Raw genomic sequence first — 12,801 nt, 5'->3', positions numbered from 1 at the left:
GATAGATAGATATATAAATAGATGGAAGCAAAGCCCGGACAAATCTCCCTTCGCCTACCGAGAATGTTCAATATCCTGGCAGGTAAGATGGCTCCTTTATTCGGGAATTCTGGCAGAAAATAGCTCCTGCGTTCTTCAGCTAAACAAAAGAATTTCATCACTACTGACTTTTTTTTCTTCGCCTTAGGAAAGAGATGAAAAGGCACAACTAAGCCACCGACAGAGAGATGTTCTTTCCTTGGAGTCTTAACGGGTCGTTTGGGGGAGTTCCCGAAATTCTTGTCAAACAGAGAATTATTTCAGTTCTTTCGAATGTCATAAGAATTAATTGCAGTTTACATATCAAGTGACGCCACAGGGTAATCATCCTTTAGTGACCGGTTCTTATTTAAATAGATTTGCCCGTCTCTGTTTCTCCACAATAAAATAAATATGTTTCTCAGTCCAAAGTATCTCTACATGTATTCTTTTATTAACGTTCATATAGATATACAGTATTTAATCATAAAACTCAACTATTCTCGGCTTATATTCTAAAATCTAGCTGCATTTCTATCTACAAAGCTGCATACAAGAGGCTAACAATCTCTACCGAAAACATTTCCCAGAGCCAACACCACAGGCCTCTAACTACCAGGTTCATAGTCCGCCTACCTAGGAGTCTAACATTGGTCCCCTCTTTTGGTAAAAGAAGTATGATACCGATCACTTACTTCCTTAATTTCAAAATGTTCTACATCAACAAAAACCCTCTGCCATTTCTTTATCTGACCTAGCTGTATTTCTTGCAAGACATGGCGAGCAGGTAGCTGCTGCGAACAGTGTGTGGTCGTCTAGTACCAGGGTTAATGCTAGGAGTTTTTTCTTGGCTACAACCAACATGTCCGATAGTCTGCCTAGTGCAGTTTTGGAAGTTTCTGACCTCCAGAAGTTTAAGCAGGTGCAAACTCATTCATTCCTACATGCTACTGTTTGCTGAATGCAGGGGTATCGGTTTTATTTTCAATTCTCCCATGTTTATTTATTTATCACCTTGTTCTGTAAAATCTCTGTGTGTGCGCGCATGCTGATTTCCCTTCGGAGTCCTCTTGGGTTTATAGTCTGCTGACTCGGCTCAATAGGGTTTTCGGCTGAAGATTCAAAGAAAGAAAGAAAGTTTCATTCAGACTTTCTTTCCCTCATCTCAAAGCACGGTGTAAATTTCCATCGATATAGTTTTAATTTCTCTGTAATATTTTCTACCGTCAGCTTTAGCAAGTCCCAAAACGGCACCCGAGTAAAAGAAATAATGGTGGTAAAATAAAAACATTTCCCCTCCCCCGTGGCGAACACATTACCTATGGAAATGAACAAATGAAAAAGAGGGTCGCATGAGTCGCCTGTCCTTTAAAAAAACAAAAAAAGGAAATAAAGCGAGTGTATGCTTATGGTATTTACATGTGATGGATGCCTTTTCCCTTCCTCTCTCTCTCTCTCTCTCTCTCTCTCTCTCTCTCTTTCTCTCTTTCCAATAAAGACATAAATCTAAAGATTTATGTCTTTATTTATTCATTTACTTATTTACTTTTTTATTTATTTCACTGATTGTTTCCCCTCATCCCTACCGTCGAATACTATTTCGCCTTTTTATTTCTTTATGGTTTCATTTTGGCACTTTATTATTTGCTTAGTTTATTTATTTTCATTGCATCCCCTCTCCATCTCTGACCTCAAGTACTTATTCGCCCTTTTTATGTGCTTATAATTACGCGTCTCATTCGTTATTTATTTCTTTAGTGCATTGGTTTTTCATCATTTTTCTCTGACCTCTTAACTGAAGTACATTTTCTCCTTTTCTATTTGCTTGTGATTACAGTTTTATGTTTTGTTTACTCATTTGCTTTGTTTATTGGTTTTTCAGTTTCACCTCTCATCTTTCAACTTTGTGCAATTTTACCTGTGTATTTGTTTACATTGAAATTCGTGTTGTTTATTTGCTTTGATCCTCGTTCATTACAAGTTACCATCAGTGAAGACTTTTTTTATGTACGCTAATGTAGATATAAATATAGATATGAAAATAAATGTAATAAATACATGTATTTATATGAATATTTACACATGAATTTTCATCACTTTTAAGCCACTAGTATCGGCTCATATTGAATCCACTGCATCTTGGGAATATGTTACACCGCAGTGGAAATGCCCGATAACATATGTATAATATATATATATATATATAATATATATATATATATATATATATATATATATATATATACATATATATATAATGTATATACTATATATATTATATATATATATATATATATCCACACCATTAATTATTCACCTTGGGGATGTTACTTTGACTCTTACGCGTAATCCACTCACACAAACTTGGTACTGAGATGCAGAGGTGGTCAACAAAAACGAAATAAAAAGGGTAAGATTCCCCCTACCTTAAAAACGATCTGAGGGCGGAAGAGCAGCTAATGGAGCCAGTCCCGAGGCCTTCCGCTCCGCTGTGATGAATTTCAAATTGTTGGAATTCTGCCGTCCGTCCAAGTTACCTTCCACTGAATAAATAATGTGGATGCGCCGCCGAAGATCCGCCCGCCATCCGTTCATTCTGTGAAATAAGTATCCGGTATTGAAAAGGAGGAGCTGCAGAAGAAGACGCAGGTCTTGAGAAGAAGAAGAGGAAGGAGAAGTAAAGGAAGAGGCTGGTCTCAGAGAGGAAGTTTATATCAAACGTTCATGAACTATTGAGGAGAGGAATTCTTATAGTGGAGACCTGTGGAACTTTGTCTCTGAATGATATATTACCGGTTATTTTGATATAAACCCTGTTATTATTATTATTATTATTATTATTATTATTATTATTATTATTATTATTATTTGATGAAGGCACTAAACAAGAATCTCGGTATATCTGGATATGATTAAATGTCTTTCATTATCTCTACAGACGCGAATCCCAATAATGGAAGTAGTTGAAAGATACTATTTGGTGGGTAATAGGAATCTTAAAATCACCTGAGTTTGCAGTGAATAAACTAAGATAAGCTACACAAATAAATTTTAACCGAGGATACTTTCATTCTCTCTCTCTCTCTCTCTCTCTCTCTCTCTCTCTCTCTCTCTATATATATATATAGATTATTCTATATCAATATATCTATCTATATATATAATATATATATATAATTTCTATATATATAATATATGTATATATATATATATTGTGTAATTACACATCAGTTGTGTAATTATGTAGACATACATACATTACATTAATGTATATATATAATATCTATATAGATATTGTGTATGTATGTAAAACATGTGTGTATATAAAGGAATCTTAAAATCAGACCTGAGTTTGCAGTGAGAATAAACTAAGATAAGCTACAACCAAAATAAAATTTTAACCGAGGATACTTTCATTCTCCTCTTCTACTCTCCCTCCTCTTCCCCACTCTCTCTTTCTTTCCTCTCTCTATAATAATATTGTTTATATGTTTATATATATATATAATAACATATATATATATATAGTATATATAAATTATATATATAAATAAATAATATATATATATTTTATATATATTTATATTATATTATAAATAATTAAATAATTAATATACATATATATTATATATATACGATATATATATATATATAGTATATATATATATATATATTATTATATATATATAATTGTGATTGGTAAAACATGTGTGTTAATATATGTATACATACCATACATAACAAATAATGTATATATATATATATATATTATAGATAATCTATATATATTATATATTTATATATATTGTGTATGTATGTAAACATGTGTGTAATATATCATACATAATATATACATATATACATATATATATATCATATATATATATATATATATATATATATATATATATATATATTCACAAGTACGTGTAACCACTTACCTACACATATGTGCATGTATATAAATAGCATCATTTCTTCCACCCGAGATAGCGCCTACCTACGCACAAAACATGTGACAGAAAGGGAGAGCGAGAGAGAGATAAAAGTATGCTCGGTGAAAAATGCTCAGGAATTCTACGTATCAAAGAGGAAATGGGATCTGGAGACGTGTGTCACTTTAGGTCGTGATATTTCCTCCGTTTTTCTCCAGAGCTCCCTGTGAAATCCGGTCGGGAGAGACGACGGAAAAATACGTAAGCCCCTCGTTCAGTCGTGTCCCGTTTCTCTTGTTCCCGTTCTCGGGGTTAGTCTCAACTGTGTTTGTATATATATGAATGTATACACACACACACACACACACACACACACACATATATATATATATATATATATATATATATATATATATATATATATATATATATATATGTGTGTGTGTGTGTGTGTGTGTGTGTGTGTGTGTGTGTGTGCGTGTGTGTGTTACAGAAAATATGTGAACGAAATCCCTAGGGCATTTGTGAAACAACCAGTTCGGTTAGGAATATTTGATCCCAGAGGGCTAGTATTAAACACGGTAAAACATTGATTCACCTACACTGTTTCGCCGCGCTTGGTACTAGTCACTTGGGGATCATATATGTTTCGCCATGTTTAGTGTCAGCCCCTGGGAAATCAAATGCACTTAGGGACATTTGATCCCCCACAGTCTAGTACTAAACACGGTGAAATACATTTGACTTCCCAGGAGAATATTGTAGCCATAATCATAGGAGCACTAGGCACGATCCCAAGATCCCTGAAAAGGAACCTGGAAAAGATAGAGGACGAAGTAGCTCCAGGATCATGCAGAAGAGTGTGCTACTAGAAACAGCGCACATAGTGAGAAAAGTGATGGACTCCTAAGGATGCAAGATTCAACCCGGAACCCAACACTATAAAAATAATAATAATAATGTCATAACGATTCAAACGTAAAACTTAAACTAAGAAATATACTTTAATGAGGTTTTTATAAATAAGAATATTACCCATCATATGCTACCGTTAGCCCATTAAGTTTTTCCAACCAAAGGGTAAACTACGAAAGTAGTAGATTCGCAGAGCCCTAAATCACTACGAACCGCATCTGCCGTATATCAGAAACCTTACTTTGTACAACGAACGGATAAATCACCAGTTAATGGTCCTTTTTATGACGGTAATTGCGAGCTGTATAAGGCCAGTTGACGAGTCTTGAAGCGCACTTGAGTGTCCATTAATCGTTTGTTCCAGGGCGGTAAAACTAACGTCGATCTGATATTGGAGAGAGAGAGAGAGAGAGAGAGAGAGAGAGAGAGAGAGAGAGGATATAATATTTAGCAGATGCGCGTTTTCTCAGATCTTGTTTGATTACTTGTGAATACTTTTTTAATGTCACTGAAAGTGTACGAATACATAAATGCCTGCGTATATGTTTATTTTTTCATGTTTATGTGCCTGAGAGAGAAAGAAAGAGAGACAGACAGAGAGAGAGACAGAGAGATGATCTGATATTTAGCAGATGCGCGTTTTCTCAGAACTCGTTTGGCTACATGTGAACATATATATTTGTATTTCACTAAGCGTGTATGAATATATGAATGCATGTACATGAGAGTGGATATGTGTATTTGTTCTTGAGTTTGCGTCTGCGGAGAGAGGAAGAGAAGAGGAGAAAAAGAAGGAGAAGGAGAAGAATGGAAGAGAGAGAGAGAGAGAGAGAGAGAGAGAGAGAGAGAGAGAGAGAGAGAGAGAGGGTCTGATATCTAGCAGATGCGCATTTTCTCAGGCCTTGTATAGTTACCTGAGAATAGTTTTTGTCTAATGAAAGCGCTTGGCAGGTGCGCATTTGCTGTCTTTCAATAGTTATCCGCGAATATCTTTCTATTTTACTCAGTATATTATAAGTAAGAGAGAGAGACATGGAGAGAGAGTCAGCTTAACTTATTTTTTCTCGTCCGGTTGAGCTCTTCGCTAATATGTAAACGACTCCGTTTGTACGAATTGATAAAGGCGTGTGCGTATGGATGCGTATCTCTGTGTACGCCCATGTAAACGAGAGAGAATTTCAGCTACTCAACAAATGCATATTTTGATCTTCTTTCTGTTTGTGAGATTATTTGATGCGTTTGTGTATTGTCGAGTCGATCACTGTGCATTTGAGTTTGTGAGATAAACAATATAGACCCTTTGCTTTTGGCTTTAGATACAGTAATAGACAGCCGACTTAACCAACTGGCCATCAAGATCCCTCTTGTAAATTATTCCCGAGATACAGTAATATTTGTTGCTTAATATTTGCACATACACATAAACACACATATGTATTCATAAATAATTATATATACACATGTATATAATTCTATATGCATATGTAAACACATACACAAACACATATATACTTATATATGTGTGTGGTGTGTTAATTTTACTATATATGTCTATGTAAATGTACAGACAGATGGGTATGGGAACGTTCCCACTGAAAGGACTACACAAAAATACACAGGATATGATAAGAAATATCGTTAGCGCAACGTGTACATTGTTTGGTTCCAATAATGGCCTCATTATGAATGTTTGTTCGCCATAATAGATCTGAATACCTCCTATTCCCTTGCGTTTATCCGTCTAGTTCTGAGTTATCGATGCATCTATTTATTTACTCATTTCTGAGAGGCCCACGGTTCGATTTTTTGCAATGAAACCATTGTATCTTATACCACTTTTCGCTTACTCGGGGAGTAAGCCTACAAACTACTTTGTTGATGTTTTTGTTGGGGGCTAGGAAAGGTCTATAGAAGAGCCGAAAAATGTCTGAAAAAGGTGTCTTGAGTTGAGTTAAAGACACAGGAAGTTTAGGATAAGATATCTATGATTTATTTATTAGAATGAAAATGTAAAAAATAAACAATGTGAATGTTAAACAGTACAGAAAAATTATTTCTTATGAAATATAGCGTATTTATTTTAATTTTCGTAGGTGAAACAAGTGTCTATTTGACCGTAGATTTAAGCATGTTTTAATTTACGTCTAAAGTTAGGAATGAAATGTTCACAACTTATGTGTGAGGGGAAAATTTTGCACATGTCCCGAGTAAGCTGAAGTCGGGTCACGCCTTGTTTTGTTAGATTCTTATATACCTTCATTTTTCTTTACTCGTCAAGGTATCATGATGGTGAAAGCCTGTTCTCCCATCCACTTTTGTACAAACACTTAGTTCTCGGTTTTCTCGTCATTTCTCTGGTTCGGACAATATCATTTCTGCATTGTTTGTTTGTATAGTGTTTTTACGTTGCATGGAACCAGTGGTTATTCAGCAACGGGAGCAACGGCTTTACGTGACTTCCGAACCACGTCGCGAGTGAACTTCTATCGCCAGAAATACACATCTCTCACCCCTCAGTGGAATGCCCGATATTCGAACTCACGGCCACCGAGGTGGTAGGCCAAGACCAAACAGACCACGCCACTTAGGCGCTATATTATTTCTGTAGGACAGCAGAAACTGTTGCAGTAATAACTTCATTGAAAACACGCTTCCATCTATCTTAAGATCAGCTTAATTTGACATCCTTAAACACAATTAGTGTTCACTGCTAGGATAGCAACATCTCTGGTCATTTCTGTTATTGGTGTCTTTCCCATATAAATAATACATATTAAATATGCTTTATTTATTTACTGGTTGAAAATCTAGAACTAAGAAGCAAAAGTAGCAGAATATTATTGAATTTTCCTTCAGATTCATACAAAATCGAAAATAGGGAAAGTAATTGTTTTCCCCGTCCTTCCTAGAAAACAGATCAGAGTGAATATTCCCATACTTATGAAAAAAAAATTTTATCTTCGCTTATACAACCGATATTAAAAATAGTCTCTTTGTAAGTTTGTGACGTTAAATAGTACTTTTTTTTTCAGCTGAGAAACGATGAAAACATTCCCGTCTAGGAATAATATCATGACTTATTCATCACAACATTTCAGCTGAATGCTCCCTTTGAAAACTGATGTTTGGTTTGAGTTTGGGTTGATCCAAACTCACTCTCTCTCTCTCTCTCTCTCTCTCTCTCTCCTCTCTCTCTCATATGTGACGTATATAGACATCAAAATAGCATCTGAGTGTTCTTAAAATCTGACATTTTCAGTCAGTAAATAAAAGATGCCTTGACTTTCTCTCTCTCACTTTCTCATCATACACACACACTCACACGCGCGCGTGTGTAACGTATTCATTTTTTATTATTATTGAGGTTACGTGATCTGACATATATTCTCTCTCTCTCTCTCTCTCTCTCTCTCTCTCTCTCAGTAAGGGAGAGTTCAGTGTAAACAAGCAAACACGGAGTATTCTGTCCTAGATACAAAGTACGACAGACAGACAGTCAGGCAGACAGACACACACACACACACACGAAAATAAATAAGCAAAGTGTCCATTAGTGCTGAAAAAAAGACGGTTAGATAAGCAAACACACGAATCGATTTGCGTCTTAAGAAAATGGAACGAGAAACTCATAAGTCATCGTCTGTGTTACAATTTATCGTTCACTGACTTTCGTTAAGAACCCATTGACTCTTTCCTTTTTTCTATCTTTCTTTGGAGTTTGTTGCTAGCTCTAGGTTTGACTTGTAGATTACATAGTTCTTCTTATGAGATAAAATGGCCTTTTCTTGTGTAGATTTCTGAAATGTACTTATATTAAATACAGATCTCTTTAAAAAATGGAGGAAGGGTTTATTTATCTCCTGCATTTGCCAAAAGGTCTGTGCTTGTTAGGAAAAGTCCACAGGTCCACACCAGGTCTCTTATATTCTTTAGCACATTAACATACTTAGACTAAGATTATGGAATTGAACCCAGCCAGTTTGTTTCTCTGTATCTAATTGTTTCTGGTGGATTTTAATTATGCTCTTTAGAACGATGATTCTTAGGCCTTAGATGAAGATTTTGGAGTCAGGTTGAACGGAGAACTAGCTGATTATTTCGTGCTTTTAGCTAATTTTCTTAGGTAGGAGAATTTGTCAATTTCACGTCTATAACTTTTACATTTTCAGCAACCAAGCCACATACAAGTATAAATATGACCATCCTTAAACCCTACAAAGCAAAATGAAAGGTCTATCTACATATTTCTGTCTCTTGGGCATAAAAACGCTAATCTATGAGTAAGGACTACATGCTTAGACTCGCCGTCGACCAGCCCGGGCCAGACCAGTCTTACCATTGGTTCCCATGAGTAGTCTAACGCCTTAATACTACAAAATGACCAGGAATGCATAAGTTTTATAATACCAACAACACAGCGAATGAAAGAATGTATATCTAAAGTCTATGAATGTCGATAAAGTTCGTTGTCAGCTTCGCTAGTCTACAAGACCCGAAATTCGAGAAAAAAAAAATGGCAAGAAAGTAGCTCAAGATTTTTTTTTATTTCAATCCAGTATATGACGAGTTAATGATATTTATGACGAGTTAAGATAATTTATGACGAGGTAAGGAGATTACCTGGTCTTCTGTCTTACAATTCACGCAGTTCGCGATGATAAAAAGTTGTTGGCCTTGACGCGTTTTTTATTTTATTTTTATTTTCTTCTTTTTCGTGGATGCAAATTGTGAAGTTACGGCCATATTTATCAGAGAAATCATCATTAGACTCTGCTGTCTCGAGAACGGTGGTAAATAATGTCTCATTTTATAGCTTTATTGCCTTCTTTTTTTATTTGCTGTCTATTTAATATTAATAATAATAATAATAATAATAATAATAATAATAATAATAATATAATAATAATGATAATAAATGTAAGAGAGATTTTCCTCAATATGAATAATTTTGAAAAGCTTAAAAATAATCATTCACCTTACTTGGAAGGGATCTTCAGAAGGGCGCACATTCAAGGATGTTAGTTTGAATGGTGTTTTTACGTTGCATGGAACCAGTGGTTATTCAGCAACGGGACCAACGGCTTTACGTGACTTCCGAACCACGTCGAGAGTGAACTTCTATCACTAGAAATACACATCTCTCACTCCTCAATGGAATGGCCGAGAATCGAACCCGCGACCACCGAGGTGAGAAGCAAACACCAAACCAACCACGCCACTGAGGCGCTTACATTCAAGCAGAATTTAGTTTGTTATCAACGTAACACAAAGCTTCCTCTAATAAAGCCTGAAATAATAGGTAACATGTACTTCAGATCTTTGTTCTCTCACAAAACATTGGTCTTTGTTCCAATCACTATTAATCCCAAAAATAAAAACAAATATTTGAATACTATTAATGCACATTAGCATTTATAGGTCGATTCTCACAACATTCATAATATATTCCTGTACTTTTTTAATGATGGAAATATTTAATTTAAATGAATGACAACACCGTTTATGATTGGTGGACTGAAAAATCGAATTGGTTTTCATCTTCTCAAGATGTTAAGCTAACCACTAGAAGTTGTGATTGTCTATGACCGAGTGTTCGTACGTAAGTGCATAAATGTGACTAAGTGCGTAGTTGCGTAAGCTCACATTGCATTGCTCGAGACGCGTACGACAACGTTGTTTGTTTGTATGGTGCTTTAACGTTGCATGGAACCATTGGTTATTCAGCAACGGGACCAACGGCTTTACGTGACTTCCGAACCACGTCGAGAGTGAACTTCTATCACCAGAAATACACATCTCTCACTCCTCAATGGAATGGCCGAGAATCGAACCCGCGACCACCGAGGTGGGACGGTAATACCATACAAACCACGCCGCTGAGGCGCTTTACGTACGGCAACGTTGGCTGGAGGAGAAAGGAATATAGCTCCCCTTCGCTTTCTTTTGAAATGCTATCTCTCTTCCTTGTAAAAGGTATAAGCGTGTCTTCGTAGTTTATAATTTACACGTTGCCATAAGATTTAAGTGTTCTTTTGATGTAACCGCCAATGACCAAAAATTGTTATAAAACATTTACTGAAGTTGCACCAGGTTGAGCTTGTATGTGGTTGCAATTGTACCACTAACCTACCCTAAGATGTGCAACAATCTTCCATAGGTTTATGAAAATTTCAAATTGTGTAGTTAAATTCCACCTACGTTATGCATATAAAGTGAGGCTTTGCTGTGCTATGTAACAGTTAAGTTAGGCATGAGTGCAGCATAGCCTAGGCCTAGGATAAGGACTCCATGCCCTTTGGTACAAGATTGTTGTCCTAAATGAACTTTTTTGAATTACAGTGGACCAGTATAAGGTACCAGTATATGAACCAGTACCACTTCTAACATTTATGGAAGGAATACAACTAAGGGTAAGTTGCTTTCATAATGTATCCATTTAACTACATCAATGAAGATTTGTCCCATCACCGACGTCAAGTACCACTTCCAGCTAAGAATAGGCCTAGAATATTAGCCTAGGCCTTTGAGATACACTTGTATTAGCCTATGCCAAGGTTTGAATAGTTATGTGTAGGCTAGTCTTAGTTAATTGCCCTGAAAAGAATGGTAGCCTCCCAATGTAAGTCAGGGCAGTTGATATATCAATACTGTATACAGAAGTATACAGTCGTAATAGCATTATACTTTCGGTTATCAAATTCCGCTCATTTACACCTTAACTTCTCGTAGTTCTCACCCGGGAAAGTATGTGTTACAACTTCTCTGTTATCCAGAGGAACCCAGCTGTAGTTTTTCAAGGAGAAAACTACCGAAATAATAATGGCCAGCATAGTCATATTACAACAAGGCAGTCCTTGAAAGTGGAAATTTACCAAGCGTTATTTACCCCTGTTCTACTCGCTACCATAAGAATGGACTATTTAAATTCTGAACGAAAATAGTGGGGCGCATTTCAACCGAATTCATTCTTACCTCGTCATTAGGGTGAATTCAAGCCACTGATTATCATTTAACACAAAAGCTCCTCCCATCAACACCGGCCCGTTGTGGGAACTGGAGACTGCTGTAGCAGATGGGAAGCTCGTTTCTTCAACCCGAATGAATAGCACTTGCGTTGAGAGTAATGAGAAACAAACACACCTGTAACTAAAGCCACATTTTCTAGTTTCCCGACGCCGCATCTGCCGCCAGACATTGCGTGGACGAAACGTTTGTCTCTAAGGGGTCCTCCAACTGGGGAGACTGACTGTCCTAACGGTTATGTTACGGCACTTCTTCTTCAGTGGTGTATTCAGGGATTAAACGCTGTTGTTCTACTCTGAATAATACCTGCTGGTTACTTCCAGGGGAGGGTTAATAGGTCTGGCGTGAACAATGGATTTTAGAACAACATTCAGGTACGCACACAAATATATAGATATATATCTATATATATATATATATATATATATATATATATATATATATATATACTATATATATATATATAAATATATATATATATATATATATATATATATATATATATATATATATACATTTATATATGTATATATATACATATATAAATGTATATATATATACATTTATATATGTTGTAAGGTTCAATGCTTGTTATTGTCGGGAACAATCCTTCTCTCATCGTTCCCTTGTTGAAGGTGCTCTCCTTACCCAGTAGAGTTTGTTTTTCTTTGTAAGAGGTGACTTTTGCTCCTTACATTGTTATTAACTTTAGTCAGGTTTGGGATAGCAGCGAGTACAGATCTCGACAGCATAGCAGCTTGGAGTTGGAGAATGTTGGAACTGAAGGTATTTCGCTACCTGTGGCCCTCTGCAGTTCGAGGATGGTTTTGATGGCTGAACCTTGTCCATCGGAGGAACGGTGTTGTTCCTGTTTTACAGCAGACTTGCTGTTGCCTTGACTCTGGCGATC

At 36.0% G+C, this 12,801-nt stretch overlaps 1 long non-coding RNA gene across 1 annotated transcript in view; it reads right to left on the bottom strand.

Moving 5' to 3' along the window:
• Positions 1-12,194, bottom strand: part of LOC135222165 (uncharacterized) — a 32,993-nt gene extending 20,799 nt beyond the window's left edge. Inside the window, exons 1-2 of the long non-coding RNA XR_010316184.1 lie at positions 11,841-12,194; positions 2,445-2,614 (exon numbers count right to left, since the gene is read on the bottom strand). This is a non-coding gene — a long non-coding RNA (uncharacterized LOC135222165). The remainder of the gene's footprint in view (positions 1-2,444; positions 2,615-11,840) is intronic.
• Between the last annotated feature and the right edge of the window lie 607 nt (positions 12,195-12,801).

The sequence above is a fragment of the Macrobrachium nipponense genome, chromosome 3, assembly GCF_015104395.2.
Source record: "Macrobrachium nipponense isolate FS-2020 chromosome 3, ASM1510439v2, whole genome shotgun sequence".
Taxonomy (NCBI): domain Eukaryota; kingdom Metazoa; phylum Arthropoda; class Malacostraca; order Decapoda; family Palaemonidae; genus Macrobrachium; species Macrobrachium nipponense.
Note: the sequence above shows the minus strand (reverse complement) of the source record. Positions and strands in the feature narration are given on the sequence as shown.